Source organism: Suricata suricatta, chromosome 5, assembly GCF_006229205.1.
Source record: "Suricata suricatta isolate VVHF042 chromosome 5, meerkat_22Aug2017_6uvM2_HiC, whole genome shotgun sequence".
In the NCBI taxonomy this organism is placed as follows: Eukaryota; Metazoa; Chordata; class Mammalia; order Carnivora; family Herpestidae; genus Suricata; species Suricata suricatta.
In genome coordinates this window covers 105,508,033-105,532,446 of record NC_043704.1, presented here as the reverse complement: position 1 = coordinate 105,532,446, position 24,414 = coordinate 105,508,033, and the positions used below count along the sequence as shown (strand labels likewise).

General features: G+C 37.8%; 1 protein-coding gene across 1 annotated transcript in view; it reads right to left on the bottom strand.

The window, feature by feature from the left end:
• VEPH1 (ventricular zone expressed PH domain containing 1) overlaps nucleotides 1-24,414 on the bottom strand; it is a 225,393-nt gene that overhangs the window by 62,969 nt on the left and 138,010 nt on the right. The window lies entirely within an intron of this gene.

Below are 24,414 nucleotides of genomic sequence, written 5' to 3'. Positions count from 1 at the left end.
ACTAACCCACATATGTATACATTTCTATATAAAAGGCTGACTCTTGCTCTGTTAGTATTATCTGTCAACTATAGAAGATAGAGCTCTCTCCCTCTCCCTTCTCTCTCTTCCTTCCCTTCTTCCTTCTTTCTTAAAAATCTTTTTATTTAACGTCTACTGTAATGCCTGGCATAGAGAGGCTCACCTCAAAACATAATGATACTTTATTACACTCTTTCTGTTTTCTTCTGGAACAAACATAAAGTAGAATAAAGTAGAATAACCCCAGGAACATGAGAAATTATAATAGTAATAATACAATATTAATTTTCATGTTGAAATTTTATCTCACTTTAAACACTTCACAATGTCATATCTAACAGAAGAGATACAAGTATTTGTCAATGTGAACATTCTTCCTCAGTTTAATCACTTGAGTTTTAGCTGTATTCCAGATGTCAGTAATCTTAGGCTCAATCTTGGTAAATAAATACTTCTTTATTTGTTTAATGGTTGTAAAATGCTAAAAAAAATCTAAAAAGTATACCAATGAATATTTTGGAAAACATAAAATTAAAAATGGTCCTGTGGTGTCTGGGTGGCTCAGTTAGTTAAGTGTCCAACTCCTGATTTTAGCTCAGGTCATGATCTCATGGTTGTGAGATGGAGCCCCATGTCAGGGTCTGGACTGAGTGTGGAGCCTGCTTGGGATTCTCTGTCTTTCTCTCTGCCCCTCCCTTTCATACATGTATGCACCCTCCCTTTTGAAAAAACGAAAAAGAAATGGTCCTAAATCACATCCTAAAATTTCAGAAAGGAGTTATAATTTTATAATATTTTAAAAGTCTAGTGGAAATTCTGAATCAAGAAAAAAACCAAAATCAAAAATAAAAATTAGGCTTTAGTTCATATGTGAATGCATGTGATTTACTTGAAATATGAGAGCAAGTCAATATGTAGATTAATTATTATTAGCATTACTCTTGTACCAATCTCTGTTAGATGTTTTATACAATACAAGCAATCACTAAATCATCATACTTATCTATTATTATCTCTTTTCACTTAAGAGATTAAAGGGTCAGAGAGTTAAGTGACTTTAGTAAGATGTGGAACTATAATTTGGATCCAAATTTATTGAAATGCCAAACCCATGTTTTGCTCACAAAGTGATACTAACTCTTTCAATGTCACATTGTGTTAACAGACTTGAATCTGCTTCCCCAGCTGAGTTATCTATAACTTCTGTTAGGGACAGGGTCAACAACCCAAAATAAATTGCCAATATCTTTAACAATACCACATAAGTTGTCCAGCTTTAGAAATACAACCTGAGGCATTAATTTCTATGCAATTATGATACAGTTAACATACTTTTTCTTTCTTTCTTTCTTTCTTTCTTTCTTTCTTTCTTTCTTTCTTTCTTTCTTTCTTTCTTTCTTTCGAGAGCACACACATACATGCACTCATGTGAGAAGGGGAGGGGCAAAGAGAGAGGGAGAGGAAGAGAGAGACAATCTTAAGCAGATTCCATGCCCAGCACAGAATCTGACATGGGGCTTTTACAACTGTGAGATCATGATCTGAGCTGAAATCAAGAGTCAGACACTTAACCAATTGAGCCACCTAGGCACCTCCAACATAATTTTCTAATGTGGGGGTAGGACAGATCTTCATAAATATAAAGAGATCCAGCAAATCTGTAAAGAGAAGCTCTTTACAGGCCTATGTAAAAATGGGAATAATTGGTCTCTTTTATCCTTAAATGTGCTCAGAAGAAGTAGGAGAGAGTTCCAAACCCCAAAAGAATAATCAAAATGACTTTGCTTAGAGTTCCTTAGAGGTGGAGAAAGCTGTAGAATCAGGTGAAGGAGGACTGTGGTGGTGACTTTAATGCCCTATGACACTCTGGGAGCAGCTGACAAGTGTCACTGTTTTTCTAAATATCTATACTGGATCTGAGAAACACATCATTCTTCTTGGGAGACTAGACTCTTACAACTCATCACCCAAGGTAGTTCTTATATATAATCTATGCCATTATATACTTTTTATTTAGAGATAAATGCCTTTTAAGAATAAATATAGAATACAGCATTGACTTTTTTAAAAATATAGCTAGTAGAAATATCAAAGAGTTGGCTTTATTTTTTGGAAAAAAGTGTAAGTTAACTGTTGTTTTGAATTATTAACCAATCTTATACTTTGAAAGTTCTCTCCCAGCTAAATAAGGATCAAATAAATGTTATCTGGCTTGTTTCCCAGGTTTTTAGCTGCGCCATTTCTCTACAAATCATTCTGTATTTCTAGAATAATTTGTAAAAACTCAAACACAGGAATATATTTGCTGAAATTGCTAGACTGAAAGTATTCACACATTGAACATAACATAAATATGCAACAAATTCAGAGAGAGCATTTTGAGAGACTTAGCAGTAAGAAAGCTAATTTTCACTGACTCTTTACTTTGTACTTAGGTGTAAGTGTAACAAATCAAACCTTTATGAAGTAGGTCTTGCTATCCCCATTTTATAGAGAAGGGCATTTCAAGATCAAATTTCCAGAAAGCAAGTAAGTTGGAATTTGAACCCAGGTTCTAAAGCCCTTCTCTTTCCAGTGTATTATTGAATGACACAGCTAAAATAGAGGTAATAAAAGTACCTCGAAAAGGAAGTATCATTCAATGGAAAGATCATTGGCCCAGAATTCAGACAACCAGGGTCTTAGTGGGTAGCCTGCTATTATTTTTTCTCTCTGTCCTTGAGGTTCTTATCTATAAAATGGGGCCAGCCACAAGCTGATCCAGGAAGTACTTTTTAAACCTTAAATTTTTATCTGCTTATTATCCTTCTCTCCCTAGATTGTAAGCTCCATGAGGGTAAGGATTTTTTTTTTTTTTGTGGGAAAATATATACAATATGAAATGAACCATTTAACCAATTTTAGGTGAAAATTTCAGTGGCAGTAAGTATATTCATATTATTGTACAATAATCACCACTATCCATCTCCAGAACTTTTTCACCTTCTCCAATTGAAATCGTACCTATTAAACTATAACTCCCCATTTCCCTCTCCCTACCCAGCCCCTGGCAACCACCATTCTACTTTATGTCTTTATGGATTTGACTACTCTAGGTATTTTGTGTAAGTGGGATTATATAACATTTATCCTTTGTGTCTGCTCATTTCATTTAGCATAATGTCTTTTAGTATATGTGCTGCCAAAGCGAGCACTAGCATAATGTCTTTAAGGTTCATTTGTAGTGTAGGATATATCAGAATTTCATTCCCTTGTAAGGCTGAGTAATTTTCATTATATGCCAGTCATCCACTGATGGACAATTGGATTGTTTCTACTTCTTAGCTATTGTGAATGGGTGTATAAACATCTCATTTAGACCCTGTTTTCATTTGAGTACATAGCCAGAAGTGGGATTACCAGATTACATGGTAATTCTAGGTTCAATTTTGGGGAAACTGTCACACTAGAATGTACTTTTTAGTTCTGAGGTTTTATGATCTCATGGGCTACAGAAGCCCATGAAGAAATATACCTCTGATGACTTCTCAAATTAAGGTTGGATGTTTGCACAGGGCTACCACAACTTGCTTTTAGTACTCAATATAGGAAAAATAGCCACAGGGTCTGTGAGAGTAGATTTCTTCTTCCTACTTGATACTAGACAGAAAAGAACCACTGAGCTCATTTCTTACATCTCCCATGTAATTCTCCTCTGATGTGTTTCAAAGACATAAAATCCAAAATACTAAATCCAAATTTCTAAATAATACTGTCATTTCACTGTATAAACCTCCTAAATTAGACAGGAAAAAAGTAAGAGGAAATGAAACTCATAATTTATCTGGTGGGAGCTTTTCCAAAGCAGGTAAAATAAAGCATGTTTTTGAAGTCACCCACAAATTACAATATTGGTAAAAAACACAGAACATGCTTTATTACTTTAAAATGCTTTTGCTTTTGCCTGAGAAAAAAAATGGAAGAAGGCATGACAAGCCAGTTTGCACCATTTATTAAACTTTAATTCCAAGTGATTTTCAAATACATATTTTTATCTTAGAGAAAAAGTGTACTCTCTGTCACTCTCAAAGTAAAATTTAGATGCTTTTAAAAGAATAAGCATTATTTTATAACTCTGATGCAGGAAATAGAGGAAAGACATTCCAACATAAAAAAATTAGGTTCTTAAAGCAAACATGAATTTCTAAAATGACTGTTTGAAATGATATCAAATAATTCTTTAAAAGTAGACATTAGTTTAATCATCATGGTATTTACAAGGTTTGGTTCTACAGTAGGTGCTCAGAAGTGTGATTTGTTGAACTGATATATGCTTAAGGAAATTTCACATTTCACCAAATTTCTCATTTGAAGAAGAATGTAGGGTGGGAAAGTGATGGGAAAGGAGACTCTGCCTCATTTTCACGAAGTTCTACTCACGTCAGTGTTGGTTGAGAAATACATTGTCTATTCTCAGCAGCTGACTGGCTACTGGCCATATCACATGCACATGTGTGCAACATCCCTCCAGAGCCAAAGTACAAGGCTCATTTTCCTACTCATGGCAAAAATTCCAGCCAGTTGCCAAACAAGAATGACAGATGCTTTTGTTTGAAATGATCCAAAAAATGAAATAAAGTTATTTTGCAAGTGATTGCTTTAATAATACCAGTAAAATTCAGAGAAGCAAAGGGAAATTTGGTAATTGCATATTCAGAAATGTATAAATCATAGGTGTACAAAATCAGTATAAGGACCTGGTTGGGGGGAAGGAAGTCAAACTTATATATTAGTATATGAATATATGCCTATATATTCATATAAATGCATGGAAGAAAGGTCTGTATGTATGTATGTAAGTAGATGAATCATTGATTTTTTTTCTGGGTTGAGAACTGGGATTGGGTGTGGGAGCATACACTTTTTACTTCATATAAATGGAATTTATATTATTGTAATGGTTTCCTTTTGGGTTTATAGTCACATGTACCTACATAATTTAAAAAGAAAAAAACTCATATACAATGAAAAAGCTGATATTGATTGAGGCTGGCAATTTAATAAAATCTCACTAAATTACCATGCAATGGAGACAATATTTATAGTTTAAAAAATATTTTTCTCTTTGGCCTTCTTGAGTTCATAGCCTTTGCTCTAATCCATGTGAACTTCTGCTTACCTGTCAGTCAGATGGGCATGGGGGTGGGGCAGTAGACATCAGGTAATTATAGTAGTACAGAGAGAAAGACCAAGATAAAATAGAATTCAGTAACCAAAATTGGATTATACAGCATGATAATAGCCTTGCTAGCAAAGCCTTTGTCTTGAAAGGATATTTAAATTTATTTGTTTCTCTTTATCAACTCCTGTGACTGGAGGACTTGTATGGATTGGTGGTACGGAGCAAATGGCAGGCAGGCCAGTTTTATGGTTGAGTTGTTAGTTGAGTTGCTATGGGAGAACATAACATAGAAGTGAAAGAGAAGGCTTTTTCAGTTGTGGTAGGATAGGTTGTGGAGAGAAGGAGGGAGACAAGGGTGAAGCCATTAGACGTGGGTCCTGACTTCCCAATCTTTGGACTTTGGTCTGGGGAAGAGGGAGTATATTAGATAAGTTATGGTAATACTGGGGGCAGTGGCGATCCTTATAAAGGATGAGATCCATTCCTAGGTGGCACTCAGCACCAATGCAGGGCAGTCAACTAAGTTATAAGCAGAACTTCGTGAACTAAGCAGAGAAGGTCTGAGGTTCAGCTTTCATGAACCACCTTTGGCTCTTTTATGAAGTAGATAGGAGGAGGAAGGAGCTTTTCAGAGAAATCACCACAGTGTGTGTGGGGGGAAGGATGTTGGGAGGGGTGGAGGAAAGCTCTGCATGGTGGACTACAGGGAGAACTGCCCAAGGCAGGCCTTGGAGGGGGCCACAGCACCAGTGGGCACTGAGGTGGGGTTAGACTGGCCAGATAGGGCTATTGGCCTGTCCTTGTGCATAGTTCATGGATGATCTTACACCACTCTACGCTTAAGCTGGGAGATGGTGGTCAGGCAAGCAAAAGACACTCTCCTTTAGGCAAAAAGATACTCTTTCTCCACCCTCCACTCCCAGGCACAGTGTGACCCTACCACTACACAAAAAGAGTACCTCCAGAAGCCACTTTGGAAGATAAGCATGGGAGGGGAGGGCAAAAGAAAGAACATTTTCAACCAAATATTCTTTCCTAACTGTACTATTCAAAATACCCTATGAGATTAAATTTAAACAGGACTCAGTTAATTTTCCCCCTCACTAGCTAGTAGTTAATTATTCCTTATGAGGTCTGAAAAAAATGATAGTATATCTTCTCTATGAGTTGTACTGTGAAATTTTGTAATATTACAATAAATGAAAAGTAATGATAGAGAATAAAACTACATTGAATAAGAACACTGGGTGGAGAAGAAAATCGTGCCCTAATAAAAAGTCAGAAAGTCTTATTAAGAGTCACACTGTGAAGGACAGAGGATGGGGAATCAGCTTAAGGAAGGAAACTGGACACTTGGCACATGAGACTGAAATCTAATCACACAGTGGAATGCAGTGTCTCTTGGTGGAGATACACCTGCAATTTTCTTATGTGAAAACTGTTGAGAAATTATTCCAGTGTGCTATTTCATGTCCCTCTTAAAGAACAGAATGAGACCCGCCCATCAACTTTTAGGTGATCGAGAATCTTGGATGCTCTTATAACCGGTCTTTCTGCTCTGACACAGGAAGGGAAAACCCTTCCCTCCGAAGCCATTCTAGGACCAGTTGCTCTGACCTCTCATCCAAAGTCCAGTACTTCTCCAAGACGGTGGTTAAGAACACAGATTCTGAGCTACGACTTTCATAATTAATAGTTTTATGTCCTTGGGAAAGTTACATAACCTCTCGGTAACTTAAATGGGAATAAGAACACCTATTCATTTTTTTAAATTTGTATTTATTTTTGAGAGAGAGAAAACGAGTGGCAGAGGAGCAAAGAGACATAGGGAGACACAGAATATGAAGCAAGCTTCAGGCTCTGAGCTGCCAGCACTGAGCCCAATGTGGGGCTTGAACCCTCAAACCACGAGATCATGAATTGAGCTGAAGTCTATTGCTTAACTGTCTCAGCCACCCAGGCACCCCAGAACATGTATTCTAAGGACTCTTTAGGGTGACCAACCACTCTGGTTTGCCTGGAACTGAGGTAGCTTCTGGGACTTGATACTTTCCATGCTAAAACTGAGAAAGTCCTGGAAAAAACAAGAGGCATTGGTCACCCTGGTTAATACAAATATAAAATGAGTTAAGTCATATGAAGTTCTCTAACATAAGCAATTTGGCACAGAGCAAGTGTTTAGTGATATTTGTTACCATTATCATGATCGCTATTACAACTATTACTACTGAATATAAAGAAAGAAAGGCTTCCTCATCCAGGTGGAGTATTTAACATTGCCATCATGCTATTTGGATTAAAGGGGCTGCACAATGACCCTTGGAATCTCTAAGTCTCTTAGGGTATTGAAATTTTGCCTTATTGTTTATTTAAAAAGAACTTAATACAGAGCTAATACTGAAGTGCAGTTTGAAATAAAATTCTATATAACTGAAATAAAATTTTTCTGGAGACACGACAGAAGAAGATCTAGAAAGAAAGAAGATCTAGCAATAGTGCTTGAAGTTATCCACGTGGTCTCTCTGAAATCTCCCAAAGTGCTAGTATTCCAGACAGGAGCAAGTGAAGCTTTTGATGCTAACGGTATTTTGAGGCTCAGAAGCACAGAAATGGGGCAAGAATGCCACCAGGAAGCTCTGAGAAAAGGTTTGATATTTGCTGTATTCAAAGCATCATAAGTTAGAGAAAGACTTTCTTGCAGCAGAATAAGGAAAAAATAGCTAACATTAATTGTTTGGTTTTTATATGTAGGGCACTGTTCTAAGAGCTTTATGTGTGTATTGCCACTTAAGATCACAACAATTCTGTGATATGGATGCTTCTAGTTTAGAGAAGGAGCTGAAACTCAAAGATATTAAGTAATTTATTATGCTTAGATTAAATGGCAATTAATAACACTTGACGTCCAAGAGGACTTTCATTTATACCTAGGCATTTTAAATTATGTAAATCCTCTTATATACTCTCATTTACACTGTATTTAGAGATTTATTAATGTTTATTTTTGGTTTTGATTGCAGTTTTGATCTTTATCGTATAATTGGATGAGTTATGTGGTACATTTCCATTCATGCTCAAACCTCTTTTGAGGGATGCACACGTGATTGACCCAGCTCAACATATTACTGTTTCCCAATAGGAACCATATAAACTGGAAGCATAGCAATCAAGGAAATAAGTCAAGGAGATAAACTGCCTCTGTCAAGTTAGCTTTGGAAAGTACAAAGTCTACAGTAGAAGCAAAAGTCATAATCATAAAATTATTTTTCTATAAATCAGTGTTACATGTGACAGAAGTCTATATATCTTCGAAAGTCTTAGTTTCATCCATTGTTTCTTTCCAGTTGTATTTTAAGTGAAACTTGTTTCATTCTTAGGTAGCCTAAAATCCATGGATGATGACCTTAATCATCATAATTAACATTAATGAGCGTCAACACTTTTATTCTTTCCGGTTAATTATTTCTGTTTTCATTTTCTTATGGCTGCTTATTCAGCTTTCAGAAACTCAAATTTCTAATTATAAATTTGGACCAGATAGTTACATATTTTGTTCCATTTAAGAAGACAGAAAGATCTATTGATGAACTAAAGTGACAGGGAATAAAGTTGAGTAATCCCTGCTTCAACTGGCTAGCTCTCAATGGTCCATGGGGTAGCATAAACTTTGAGGTGAAAAGACAATCAACATGCATTCAACAGAGGCTGCAGGAGTGGCCTATTGCCCTCTGGAACTCTGGTATCTCAAATATTTGCCTTGTGTGGGAAATCTGATAAAGTCCCAGAATTGTAGTTTCTCACTCATATGATAGGACTGCAATGGAACCAGCTCAGAAAACTATTCTTTTCCTTAAAATCTTGAGATTGGAACACACTTGAAAGCATGGCAAAGCTCACAATTTAATTTCCCCTGTATACTTAGATCTTATATAATGGCTTAATTTTGAAATTAAATGTTTCTACTTTGGCAAGGCCTCTGTAGTCAATTTTTCTGCTTCACCAAGAGCCCTGTGTTGTGAAGGGAAATCTGAGAATCAGAAAGTCACGATGAGAGTATCTTAAAAATGTTTCAGATATTTAAATATTTTTTAATGTTTTATTTATTTTTGAGAGAGAGAGAAACAGCGAGCATGAGCAGGGGAGGGTCAGAGAAAGAGGGAAATACAGAATCCGATGCAGGCTCCAGACTCTGAGCTGTGAGCACAGAGCCTGACGTGGGGCTCGAACCCACAAACTGCGAGATCATGACCTGAGCCAAAGCCGGACACTCAACCAACTGAGCCACCCAGGTGCCCATGTTTCAGATATTTAAAACCTATCTATATTATATGATAGAATCTTGTTCAAATGAAATCTCTTAGCAGAGAATCATTGGGTTGGTGTCCTCAGGAGAAGACTTTCCACTTTCACGAATTGCCCAATCTGAGCCACCACACAGTATCTGGTATTATTCTGTATGAGAGACTCTATAAGGAAGCATTTCATTATTGTTGAGTCCTGGGCTGGTCTCCTGGATTGAGAGAAGCAGGAGCAAAAGAGCAGGTGGGCTAAATGATAAAGTGTTTTTCTTAGAATTTGGTGGCAAAAAGGCAAGAAATAGTTAATGTTTTGTTTCCAACTGCACACATCAGAAGCCTGAAATGGCTACAGTGCTCCAGGTACAAATATCACAGAACTTGCCTTACCTATGCCAGCCCTGGCCACCTATCAAAAGCAATAATCTCTGGTGGCAGGCTTTGCCTGAGCCACTTCCAGAACCAAGGGAGACAGACCTGGTGGTTAACTAGGAGCTCTGTCACCACTAATGCTACTGGGTTGGAAAGAGTCTAGGTTGGGATGAACAAAGATGGAGAAACGTGAACAGTAAGCTATGGGTCTTCACATTCTCCCCAGCACTGGAACCCACTCCGTCTCCTCAATGAAATGAGAGCTGGCGTTGAATGTTGCCTTGCTGCCGCCGCCGCCCTTCTATCTGGAACTTGGCCCTGGTTGTGGATTTCCCCTGTCCACTGAATGGATAATCCTGGAAACATGCCCTTGGCATTCATTGCTGCCGAGAACTGTATCTGTCCAAGAGTTCTGATTGCCCTGAAAACTACATCCTTTTAGATATGACTTTAGGTCTTATCTTCAGGGCCACTGCTCACAGCCACACATGCTTTCTCTACTGTACAAGTCCAGGGGGTGTCATTCTTACAGGTCACAGTGTAAAGGGTTCCTTTCTGGAGTTGGCCAATGCACAGGCCTCTTTTGGAGTGAGCCACACTCCTTGGACAGTGTGATTTGGGGTTGGATGGAGGTCACTGGAGTAGGCTGACATTCTATTTTAGATTTTTTCTCACTCATTATTTCTAACCCACATTCCTTGTCTTATGATATTCTTTATTTCTCTTAACCCCCTGCATGTTCATGGCCATGATCCCCCCTTTTTCTTCAAAATTTTATTTAAACTTAATTTAACATACAGTGCAATATTGGTTTCAGGAGTAGAATTCAGTAATTCATCAATTATGTACAACACCTAGTGGTTATTATAACAAATGCCTTCCTTAATAGCCATCACCCATCTAGGAGTGCCTGGGTGGCTCAGTCAGTTGAGCACCCAACTCTTGATTTTGGCTCAGGTCTGGATCTAATGGTTCATGAGTTTGAGCCCCATGTCAGGCTTTGCGCTGACAGCATGGAGCTTGCTTGGGATTCTTTTTCTCCCTCTTTCTCTGCCCCTCCTCTGCTTGTGCATGTTCTCTCTCTCTCTCTCTCTCTCTCTCTCAAAATAAGTAAATAAACTTAAAAAATTACCCATCACCCATCTAGCCCATCCCCCACCTACCTCCCTTGATCAATCTTCAGTTTGTTCTGTATCTTTAAAAGGCTCTCAAGGTTTGTTTCCCTCTCTCTTCCCCTCTCTCTTGTATGTTCATCTGTTTTGTTTCTTAAATTCCATATGAGTGAAATCATGTGATACTTGTTTTTCTCTGACTGACTTATTTCGCTTAGCATAATACACTCTAGCTCTATCCATGTCATTGCAAATAACAAGATTTCATTCTTTTTGACAGCCGAATAATATTCCATTATATATAAGTAAGCCATTTTGTCTTTATCCATTCCTCAGTTGATGGGCATTTGCCATGTCCTTCCTTTAGGACTCAACCAAACTAATTTGACTTACTAAGGAGTAAAGACAAAGGGGGATAAGTATATTTGAGAAACTGTATACATCTCTTGTTCCAACAGAAGATTACAGAAGGTCACAGGATATCTCTGACCATGGCAAATAGCCTTATAGAGCATAACGACTTTGCACTGTAAGGGAACTGTAATTCTTATAGTTAGTTCATGTCATATGTATGTTCAATGGTAGTTAGGCAAATAAATAATAAAGCCAATATAAATATCCTTGTACTTTACAGATTTGAAAAAAAATAGAGTATTCTCTTAGAACTAAAACTGTATGAGCATTGTTCTGAGAACCTGAGAACCTGCTGCAATAAGCACATTAGCTTTATTATCACAGGACAAGAGCAGCTCGACCTAACAGCACAGTAGCTAACAGTGCAGATTCTACAGTTAGACAACCTGGGATCAATCTCAGGCCTACCACCCATCTGCCAGTTATGTGTGATCTGCGGCAGATTCTGTTTTCTCTTACGTATTTCAGTTTCTGAATTTGTAATTAAGGAATAATAATACTTCTCTCAGGAATAAAACCATAATATTAATTGTAAAGAGGATGTGGCTGGATAATGACATCTGCAGTCACTTTTCTGGATTCCTGATTGCACAGACAGATGAGCAGCAACTCTTACAAATAGTCCTCAAATTGGGCCCATCAGGTGACTGATTGCTTATCATTATAGAAAGAGTTATTGTAGTAACATCACTCATATTTTTGTATTAATTTCAATGTTGTGTCTAGTATTTTCAGGAATTTAGTCAATATTTCTCATAAAATAGGAATAATGAAAGTATAAATTATGCAACTAATTTAAAATTGAGGTTACCTTTAAATGACTATGTTGATATTTTCATTACTTCTCCAGTGAAGTTCTGGTTACTACCAGAAAAAAAAAAGTACCCTCCAATGATAATGATGACTTTGACAGCTCTGGGAGGAGGAACTGGAGCATTTCTATATCACTAACCCTCAAGGGGAAATTCATTTGGAAGAGCTCAACTGTTTCCTACCATACGCTCTTGATGGTCGCCAAATACAATTTAGATGTCCAAACAGTAAGAATACAAAGTAGTCAACATCAATAAGAGCAGAAATAAATCTGGGATATTTTCATAGGAACTAGCACAATTTGCAGCCATGAAAGTAATTTTGGAATTTATATGAATTTTAAATCAAATACATGCATACATATCTCTATATATATTTATTTTTTTATGATGCTAATGTAGTTGATTTCTGGCAATGATACAGAGTCACTTTGTGGTCACACTGAGTCAGTGGAAGCCCATGTGTTATAAATAAACATTTGGCTCTACCATGGAGAGATTTATCAAAAGTTGTGCAGAGGCAAACAAGGCAGGCAAGCCTTGATCCCCTGCAGGTACCGTTCCATGTGTGACCAATTACTATACAATTCTGCAAAATATATAACAGCAACCAGATTTAGGGTACAGAAAAGTTTAGGAAATTTTATTATTACACTCCACTAAAATGAGTCTGTTTACATGTTTTCTCCCCAAGGAGAAAAGGATAAGCCTAACATTGTCTATATGCGAGTCATCTATTTTACTGCTCTCTGTCCGGCAGTTCTGAACTAAGACCTTCTGGCCTCGCCACCACCCAACAGCCTCAAGAGAGAGTTCTTGAAAGAGTGATATGTATTTTCTAAGAGGTTGATGATGTCAGATAGGTTGGTGCAAGATGTATGGTACCTCCATAGAGTATATATCAACTGTCTCAAACTCTTTGAAGCTCTTGCAAGAAGTGAACTTTAGCAACTTTTAGCCAAGCCTGGCTTTCCTAAGATGTTCACTGGGGATCTATTCTAAGTTGATTTCATAATCATGTGTCTAACGTGGGAAAATTAGGGAGAATTTTGTTTCATTAACTGCTGCTGAATGAGGTCTCACTAAATAGAAAGCAGCTAATTTTGTGCAACCAGTCCTGGGGATATACCATAAATTTGGAAGCCATTTTTAGAACATAATTCTAGTCTTATGGGAAACTCAATACTGCAGTCTACAAATATGACTGAAAGTATCTGAGGAAGGCATTTTCCTATGAACTATACTCTTAGAGCATAAATTCTGAAACATGTTACAGATTACTTTTTATCGGTGTAGTTGCTGTAACAACATAGATATCTATTAAGCTTGAAGAAGGTTAATTTCATTTGTTGTCCCATACAAGGGAAATATCTAACATCATCATGATTATTAACAAATATTTTGGCAATTTACCAAGTATGCAGCATTGGTCTAGGTATTAAAACTATAAAAAGACTCACTGAGAGTCTTATCATTTAAAAAGAGATATTAGGAATATTAAAAAAAATAGCAATCCAAGGTAAAATGCAAGATGAGTAGTACCTAGAATCCCTGAGGACGGAGGAAGTAAGATTCTATCTAGACTTCATGGATGAGGAGCCTAGATAAATGGAGCAGAGGGCACCTAGGGGAGAAGTAGCATGGACAAAGGCACGGTTTGCAGATGAAAATGGCACATGCAAAAAGGCAGTGTGAGATAGCCTGGCAGTGGCATGGCCATGAATCCAGGGTTGAGTCCTGACTCTGCACCCTACTGGTTATAGTATTTGGGACAGGCTATTTGACTTTGAGTCTATTTTCTCATCTGTAAAATGAGGACAATCATAACTAGGCTGCAGGCTTTTCATTAAAGTTAAATAAATCTATTAGTTATTTTTATTCAATAAATATTCATTATGTACCATAAAATATTTATTGAATAAAGTTAGCTATTTTTACAAATAATAAGTTATTCATCTGGAAAGAGCAAGTCCATGTGGGAAATTACTAGTGCTTAAAACCAGAGGCATAAGCTGCATCTAAATACAAATGACAGTAACTAGTAATGCTGATGCAAAGAAAAACCAATAGCAAAAACCAAGTTGTGGTCTATTTCTATTATTTATAATATGTATACTCCCTTGCTTAATAATTTATAGGTAATTCCCTATTTCTTGTTTGCTTTACAAAGGTAGGGGTTATCTGGGAAGGAGTTAGTCAAAATAGTTGTAAAAATAAAATCCTAAGTATCCAGACATACAGAGGTTAGACTGGGTGAATAGAGCTCCTTATAAAGATTTCATTTTTCTAAGCAGTAAACAAAAAATATTAAAGGGTTTGGGCTTAATATAGTATAGATGTAGACTTAAAGGAATTTTCAAAATATCATCTATTCAACACTCACTGACTTTCTATAAGTATACACAATGAATATGTGCCATTTATTTTGTTTAGTGGAGGAGACAATAAAGCAAATGTGATAAATGTTCTGAAGGAAAAAAAATAGGAAAATTTCCCCAAAAAACAATATTGGAATAACTCATTTAGACTGGGGTGGGCATCAGAGAGCTGTTCTGAGGAAGCAGTGTTTGTGCTTAGGCCCCCGGGACAGGCAGGAGTGAACAAGATGTAGAGAGAGGACAACGTGATCCAGGTCTAGGCCCTTGGTGGGAAAGAGCCTGGGCAATGGGGCTGGTATACACAGTTCTCAAAGACCATGCTAGACCCGGTAGCCTGTATGTATATGTATTTTTAATTTGCCTACACCTTGACCACAATAGATGACTTCAAGCAAACTTGGCCTGAATGGTCTTTGAAATCCATTGGCCATTCTTGTAATAGAACTTCAAATATTAGTTCTGGCAACAGAGGTACTCTAATCCCCAAGCATACATAGAAGGATGACGTTAAAAAGGCCCTCTGGCTTCAAGAGGTCACATTCACAAAAAGCAACTCAAATCAGACACAGTGAGCATAGAGGAAATGATGTGACTATATTGTGCTCTGATAACAGAATGGTAATAAAGACTGTAACAGCAGGTGATAGGGTTAATTTTATTGCCTCTTACCAATTACATATTGCCGCATCCTGTCTTGAACCACTGTGTACCCCACAAAGAGTGAAATGGCCAAAGCTCTTCCTGCAAATCCAACATGGCAAATGCCTGCTATTCATCTCCCTCTAAATGTGATGATTTGACCTTTCCCCAAATACAAAGATCACTTACCATAAATCCAAGGGTAAACAACTACAGGTTGTCTGCAGGTGTCCTTACATAGGGTCTTGGCTATAGTGTAAAATTAGGTTGCCTGGAGAACCAGATACCACCTTGGGCACACAGGATCCAGCAGGAAGTGATGACAGACATACCGCTACACCACCATGAAAGATACATTGTTCCTTGTAGTCATGCCTTCCCTAATCCATGTGACGATGTGGTGCTGCTGAATTTTATTTCATTTTAATTTTGCTTTCTGCCAAAACTGAAAATCATTAACCAGCCCATTCCCCTATCATCTTCATCAATATTATGATGCTCTCTGCTCAGTGCAATGTTCTCTGAAAAGCTACCATTGTTGAAAAGTCCAGAAGTTTGTGTGTATGTGGGTATTGAGGAATGTTTTTTCTTTGACATTCTCAAAGAGAGTAGACCAACTCAAAGAATGAAAGGAATGGGCATGGAATAAGGAAATAATAAACAATGAACTGAGATGGAGATGAGAACATCAAAGAGAGGGAGAAGACAGGAAGATTTATTATGAGGAAAGGAATCAAATCAAAGGAAAGACAGTAATGTGATGGTGGTAGTAATAACCCAAGAAGTCCAGTATTTTTTCTCTCTGAATAGAGAAAACAGGACTTAAATATAATTAGTATCTGCTTTGGGACAAAAGGGAGAACAGAATACAAAAAGTGTCTATCTCAAAAAGTAAACAAATACATAAAAAATGAAAACAAACAAAAACCACCTCAGTTAATTTTGCATGTTTTTTTTTCCTCATCAATTCTCTAAATACTGTACTGGGAAAAGGAGGTGGGAGTTACTCGCTCAGAGTTTCTGAAGCCTGTTATATTTGACCCCAGTCACCCTTGAAGTTTGCATCTGTCACAACCCAGCACACAGCTTCCTTACACACTTCCTTGGTCTGCTGCAATCGTGCAGGGCCACGGAGTGAGACACCCAAATAGCCCACCAGCACCATAGCTACCAGCCTGCTTCTGTCTGTGCTTCCTTCTGCAGACAGAGAACCAGACGTGCAAATCAGCATCCCAAATCAGAAGTCTTCTTTCTGCACTATTTATCTCCCAATTTTCTGTCCTACACTTCCTCACATGATGGACTCTTGTCAGTACTAGGAGTGACTTTGCAAATATGAGCAAATAGTTCCCTTGCACCTTGGAAAGAAGGCTGGAGAGAAAGGGTTTCAAAATAGTCTAAGAGCAGTAAAAGCTCTAGTAGTCAAACTATTCTTTCCATTCCAAAAGCCCATTGAATACCAAAATGTTTGCAGTTGGAGTCAAGACCTCCAACTTCACTCCTCATAAATTATTTTGAGTTTTACAAATATGCTAAGTGTGGCAGTTCTGACAATGATTGCATCAGGTTAGAACCAACTGTCCTGAAAAACAGTTTGGTGGACCCCCAGTACTAGATCATGGGAGATACCAGCAGAATAGTACAAAGTCCCTCTTGTGTGGCAACTCTCTTGGACTACAACCCAGCCACTGTTTAGTGACAACTCTGGATCTCCTTTACTCTATCAGACATTTTGTTAACATCCTTTGTCTGCTGTTTTAGCCTCCATTTACCTAAGATTATATTTTTAGCCCATTTATTATTATTTAAGTGGAATTTTAGTGACAGTGAAGATGAACATGTATTGAATCAGCTATGTTTACCTGGACAGTGTGTGTGTATGTGTATGTGTGTGTGTGTGTGTGTTTGGGGGGGGGACTGAGGGGTGGGTCAGAAACCCTTAAACATCATCTAACGTAAAACTCCAAGTGAATGTAGCAGCCAGTAAAAACTGACTGCCTAGAGTCTGACTCTGCTTGTTTGTGTAAATAAAGTTTTATTGGAACAAAGTCATGCTAATCCATTTGTGTATTACCTATGGATGCTTTTTCACTACAATGGCAGAGTTAAATAGTTGCAGTTGAGACCAAATGATTTGTCTCTGACCAAAAACAAAATTCAGTAACTGGCCTTTTACAGAAAAGGTTTGCCAAACTCTGGTCTATAATGCAGGCTGGTAATAATACTTAATACTGAAAGACGAAATAAACATTTTTCTGTATTTCAAATTTGCTTGCTGAGTGCTGCAATTTTTGGAATTATTACATATAGTTTTAGGGTTAAAGTGAATGCTATGGGCAGGAAGAAAATATTTTTTTTTACCAAGGTATAGTAAAAAAGTACCTTTTTAAAGAAAAATACTGATCTAGGTTCAATATCTTATATCCGATATAGATGTAAGATTATGTAAGATTATGGCAACTCTTTATGTATTAAATTAAAGAAATGTTAATTGACTATTATTTCCAGTGCTTCAACAAAATATTCCATTTAGAAGCTGATCCTGCTAGAATTTTGTAGCCAACTATAGCTAGGATTGCACATTGCTGGCCTGGATCTTTAAATTGTACTTGTAAACCAGTGCACGTTTTTCCAAATCCAAATTTTCACCATTATAATTAAAAGGTGAAGCATCTTCACTTTTAAGAACTGATAGTGCTTCCTTGAAAGGTCAGAATACTTTCCAACATAGCCCTGGAAGGAAACACATAAATTTCTAACAGCAGCAAAATGGTAAGATAAAGGATAGTTTTCTTTATCTCTTCCTCTATTTTTAAAATTTTTATAGTGGACATTACACTTTTATATTTATTTTAGAAATTAACTTCATGAGGAGTATTTTTATACCAGGAAATGGATTAGAATTGGGTTGTGCTATTAGTTGATAAGTTCGATTTATCTGTCAGCTGTCACAGGGACCTAGTCTTCTGAGGGACAAATGATGAGCTAAGTTTGTTTTGCAGATGGAACAATTTCAGGCAATCCCAGTCTCAGGGGTGGAAAATACTCAGAGACTAAGAACTGTGTCTGAAATCCATTGATATAAATAGCAATTAGTTTAGGTTACTTTTCTCCAACTCACATGTCCCAATTTTAGTTTGGAAAATAAAACCATCCTCCCCACAGGTGACACAGCCTGTGGGACTGTTCTGGAGAATAAAAGTCTTTGCCGCATTTCCTGCTCAGCCCATGCCTTTCCTGCATACGGAAGGTGGGGGTTACAGAGTTACACTGTGCACTTGTTCCCCATCTCATATTTTCCTACAGTAAAACACCTGTATGTAATTCATGTCCATCATAGCTGGAGCCTGCAAGGTGAATACTGACTGAATTTCAGGTAAAAATATTAAAAGCTTTTAGGAGTAATAATTATTTTTGGATGCTCATCTCATTTAATTCTCAGATGTGCAATGCATTGGCCATTGTTTTAGAAGAGAGACTTCTGGCTTCTACTCTAGCTGCCAAAGCCCATGTTCCCATCCACTCCACCCAATTGCCTTACTTTTGAATATCTCCTCTGACTGTATTTTATTTATTTTTGAGGGGAGTAGAGAGAGAGAGTCTATGCAAACAAGTGAGGGAGGTGCAGAAGGAGAGAGAGAGAGAGAGAGAATCTCAAGCTGGAGCCAACACGGGGCTCCATCTCACGATTGTGAGATCATCACCTGAGCCAAAATCAAGAGTTGGACGCTTCCTGACTGAGCCTTCCAGGTGCTCCACTCCTCTGATTTTATACATAACTATAATGAGGCTCACTTATTAAAAGAACTAACAGTCATCAATTTCCACTAATTCAGTATTTTCTTCAATATATCAAGAGTTTTGAAAAATACCACACACATAGTCCCAGCAAATGACTAACCATTTTCTCTCTTTTTTAATGCTGAATTTGAGATATAATTTCTTTATTTGTGAAAATCTCTGTGTGTTTTCAACATTTTGTGTTGCACAAGACAATTTTTCTTTTCCTAATTAAATAAAGGGTATCAACCCAACCATAAACGAAAAGTCGCATGCGATGTTAAAGTCCACTTGACAAAGAGACTGGGATTCAGTCGTGCATTAATGGCACACACATTGTCTCCTAGGCCAGGCCTGCATCCTGCTCTCCATTTGTTGGTTCATTTGTTCATTCATTCATTCAGTTCTGTGTATTGACCTCTTACTCTGTGCTATCCTACACACTGGGGATCGAGAAGGTCCAGAGCCTGCAGGGATGTCAAAAGGATATAGACTCAGTCCCATGGTGTTGACTGTTTCTCATTTAAAAAAATTTTTTTAATATTTATTTTTGAGACAGAGAGACAGATCATGAATGGGGGAGGGACAGAGAGAGAGGTAACACAGAATCTGAAGCAGGCTCCAGCCTCTAAGCTAGCTGTCAGCACAGAGCCCAGTGTGGGGCTCAAACTCATGAACCGTGAGATCATGACCTGAGCTGAAGCTGGACATTTAACTGACTGAGCCACCCAGGTGCCTCAGAGCACTTCTCATTTTAGTTTCTGTGGTTAGAGTGTCCTACTCTCTTTCTCTCTGTGTCTGGGACTTCAAACCCTGACACCCCCAGCAGGTATCTCACAAGGTATGTACGTGTATAGGATATTAGATAACTGGGTTATCTAAAAGCCAGAGCCCTAAAAGCCAAGTGATTGGAAACCTTAACCCTGAATGCTACTCTCAGGGACCAGAGAATCTCTTCAGGCTCCTAGTGCTACTCCTGTCTCGCCTTGGGCCTGGCTAAGGTCCGCAGGGGCTGAGAAGGCCATGTCTGGTGCCCTGGGCTTCTGCTTGCTCAGTTGGGAATTTTACGCAAGGGTAGTGGAAGTCTCCAGAATACAAACAAGTATTTTGGGAAGCTTATTTGTCTGATAAAGGCAGTGATTTGTGACCTGAGAAGGCCTACAATGGCTGCAAAGCCGGCCTCTGGTGGGACTCACTGCTGCATGGATTCCTCTGTCCTGATCAGCTGCCTACTGAAGACGTCACCCTGCTTTTCCTCTTGGGCTGGTATTGTCAAGCACCAGTCCTGCACTGAGTGAGCAAACGCAAAGGCAGCTAAGGGTTCCAGATGCTCTCATGATACTGACCCATTCACTCAGGACACCTCACCCCTACACTCTCCCTTTTAAGTCCTTGTGTCTCCAAACCCTCATCTGTCTGAGCAATGTGAGCCAATTCTGTCTATAGGAAAGGAATATATGATGAGAATGCAAAAAAATGCATTGCCAATAGTAATTATTTGAGGCTCCTGCCCAAGAAGGTGGTGGTATAGACTTTGGATTGAAAAAGAGAAGGGAAATTCTTCTCAGACTTTGTAACTGATTTACTGTACCTAACTCTCATCTTTGCTTTATTATAGGGATAGTTCCAAGCCCAACCCTGCCTAACATGAATGAACATATTCTCCCTGTACAGACTCTGCCTACAACTAGTTGATTCCATGATTCCATGTTAAGAGATGTGGGTTTGTTTGTTTGTTTAACAGTAAAGAATGTGACCAAAACCAGAAAATTTTTTTTCCTAAAAGTCACTGGGGTCATCATTAGAGCAATTTGGGTATAGTTTCTTCTTCATACCAGTAAAGGTCCTTTCTTGATGATATTTTTATCAGTAAAACACCTCATAAGGATGAAAAGAGTTTACTAAACCATATCTTGATGGATAAAGTGAAAATAAATTTGAAACACATGGATTACATTTCCTTAAAATGTGCATGAGTTCAAAAGTTAACAATAATAGTGCTTGACTAAAAGCATTTGGAAATTTCTTAAACCTCAAGAGTTTGAAACCCACTTTCTAAGTTAAACTTAGATGGGTTCTCTTACACATTAGGCCACTATAATTTGCAATAAAGGTATTTACAGATAGCACTTAAACAAACAAAGAATGGCAATATGCTATTGTTTTGTCTTTTGCTTTGGAAATTTCTTTGTATATTATTGCTTTAAATTTTCAAATAAACCCTTTAATTTATAAGTTACTGAATTGCTTTATGAAGACAGAATAATTCTTCTTGCTGTTGCACATAAATTGAAAATACACAATAGTTTAGGACACGCAAAGTTAAACATAATAAAATTTCTGAAAACATTAATAAATATCTTAAGTGTTCAATGTACATTCGACATTGGAATTACAGAGATTGTACAATTTCAGTGTTGAATATAAAGATTTGTTGTGATTTTTTTTTTTTTACTGTAGATTCAACTGTTTCTAAGAGTTAAAGGGATTTGTTAAAAAAACAACAATCAAATAAACAAACAAAAAACACCTGGGTGTAACTGGTGTGACTGAAAAATAAAAAATCAGTAGAAAGACATGACGGGGGTATAGTAATGTCCTATCTACATTTACTGGAAAAGATAGCTTTGATTCCAATATTTTCAGGGTTCTTTTTAAAAGGAGTTAGAAAGAAATCAGGTAGATTCAGCAGAGAAGAGATGGTCCCATGTATAATTACATGCTTAAAAAGAATGAAGGCCAATTGGATTAATCTGTAAATATCAATGATATGTGAATGCACATATAGACACTGTCTCAATCCACTTTTCAATGTTTTGGGTTTAAGAAAGCATACATTGCCTCTAGCACACTTTTGCTTAATTTTAATTCTTTGCATGTTTTAAGGGAAACATAATCCATGTGTTTCTAACTCATTTATACGACCTGACTAATCATCATTGAAGACATATTTGATACCCAAGATATATTGAAGCTATTAAAACTACCTTCAATGAGAAACTAAATTCCATTTTCATAAAAAGTCGGAAGTCCAAACAAATTACAAATTCAAACATGTACCATGGAATAGTGTTTCCTGGCTTGCAAGCCTATTCATTCTTTCCTAACCCAATATCCTGTGAGAAGAATCAAAGGACAATTGGACCCACAAATTTAATGAAGAGTTCAGATGACTGAGCCTTGTAACCCTGAGTGTCCTTGAGAAGAACAGTCATCTTCTCAATTAAGTGGTGATTATTAAATGAAGAGCCAGTTAACTAAATCTTAAATTCACTGTAAGGAAGAAAATTAGTCTATCACTGGGATTCACTGGAATTTCTCATTTCTACAGTAGCAGTGCTTCTTAAACTTTAATGTGCATATGAATAACTTGAGCGACCTTATTAAACTATAAATACTGATTCAGTAGGTCTAGGATGGGCCTGAGAATCTGAATTTCTAACAAGTATCCAGGTAACGTCAATGTTGCTTGTCAATGGACTACACTTTGCAAAGCAAGGGTCTGTTGCAGGGTTTCTCAACCACCAGTGATTTTGGGCAGGATGATTCTGTTTTGTCAGGAGGCTGTCTTGTCCGTTATAGATTGTTTAGCAGCATCCCTGGCCTCTACCCACCCACTAGATGACAGTAGCACCTGCCTCCACTCCCCCAGTCATGGCAACCAAAAATGTCTCCACACATTACCAAAAGTCCTAAAGCTGGGGATAAAATTGCCTCTAGTTGAGAACCAGTGCTCTATTTTTATGTTTAGCGGTTAAATGTTGATTGCCCAATATAAGTACTTTTTTTTGATTAACTAGTTTTAGTGAATACTGCATCATTAACTAACTAAATAAAAACCTTTCTTTCTTTCTCTCTTCCCCTCCCTCCACCCTCACACTGAGCAATGATAATACTTTTCATTTATGGACACTCTAGATTTTTCACTGATTTTATTTCCTTTCTTACTATGGTCACCAGGATTCTCAGAAGTAAATTTGTAAACCCCAATTAGCAATTGTGAAAATTTACAGGGAGAAATTTTTGAGAAATAACCACTAGATTTATTTTATTTCTCTTTTCCCTCCAACTTTAAGTGAATCACCTACTTTAATTTATATTTTTATAAGATCCTTCATATATAATTTGAAATAAGATTGGTTTCCTTTAAATAATGTAAACCAAAGAATTTCAATAAAAATAGACAAGTCAGGGGACTTCTGGAGAAGATGGCAGAGTGAGAGGACCCTAAATTCACCTCATCCCACAGATTCAACTAGATAAAACTTGATCCAGAGCAAACAACACAGAAAAGGACCCAAACAAACTCCACAACTAAATGCAAAGAGGCCACATCAAAGAGGGTAGGAAGGGCCAGGACTTGAGGACTTGGTGGGAGCCCAAACCCTTAAGGTCTGCTGCCAAAGCGGGGAGCCACAGGCATGGAGAAGAGTGAGAAACAGACTAGCACACCAGGGATCCCATGGGGGAAGAGAAATCCTCATATCATTTGGCTTTAAAATCAGAGGGTCCAAATTTTGTGAGTGCTAACAAGCAGCAGGACTTAAAGTCTAGAACTTTAAAATTCAGCAGGCTCAGCTCTGAGAGAGCCCAGGGGATGACAGGAAGCTGAGGGTCTGTCCTTAAACAGACCACACAGCAAAATACCCATGGCGATACACCTTGGAAGCAGCAGTTTGAAAGGCACCCAGGGCTTACAGGAGGGAGAGTTAGTTACTAATCCTAAAGTTCACTAAGGGATTTCTCCAGGAACAAAGGAACTGGCAGGTGGCATTTCCCTCCCCTCCCTCTCATCACAAACAGACAGCCACTTGTGGGAACCAGCATGGCACCTGTACTCACTACCTAACTTGCTTACACCATGCTTCTCTCCAGCCAGATCTGCCTCAGTCCCATTCTTGGAACTCTCCTCCTCCAGAAGACTTGCACAAACCTTACCAACACTGTTTTCTGACCTTCCACTGAGAATGTGCGCAACTTGTTAAAATTGCACCTCCCACCCATGTGTGTTTTGTGGAGTAGTCCCAGCTGGTCTGGACTCCACAGTGACTGCACATTCCCTGTGGAAGAGGACCTAGTTAAAAGTTCATGTCCCACCTACATGGGAGCAAGAGACTTTCCTGACTACCAAGAGAAAGATGACTTTCTTAACGTACAGAAACACACAGGGGGCTAAGAAAAATGAGGAGACAGAAAAATATGTCATAAATGAAAGAACAAGACAAAATCACAGCAAGATATCTAAGCAAAATGGATATAAGTAACATTCTTGGTAGAGAATTTAAAAAAATGACCATAAAGATAATGGGTTTGAGAAGAGTGGAGGACATCAGTGAGACACTTAACACAGAGATAAAAAAGAACTAATCAGATATGAAGAACACAATAAATGAAATTGATAATACATTTGATATAATAAATACCAGGCTG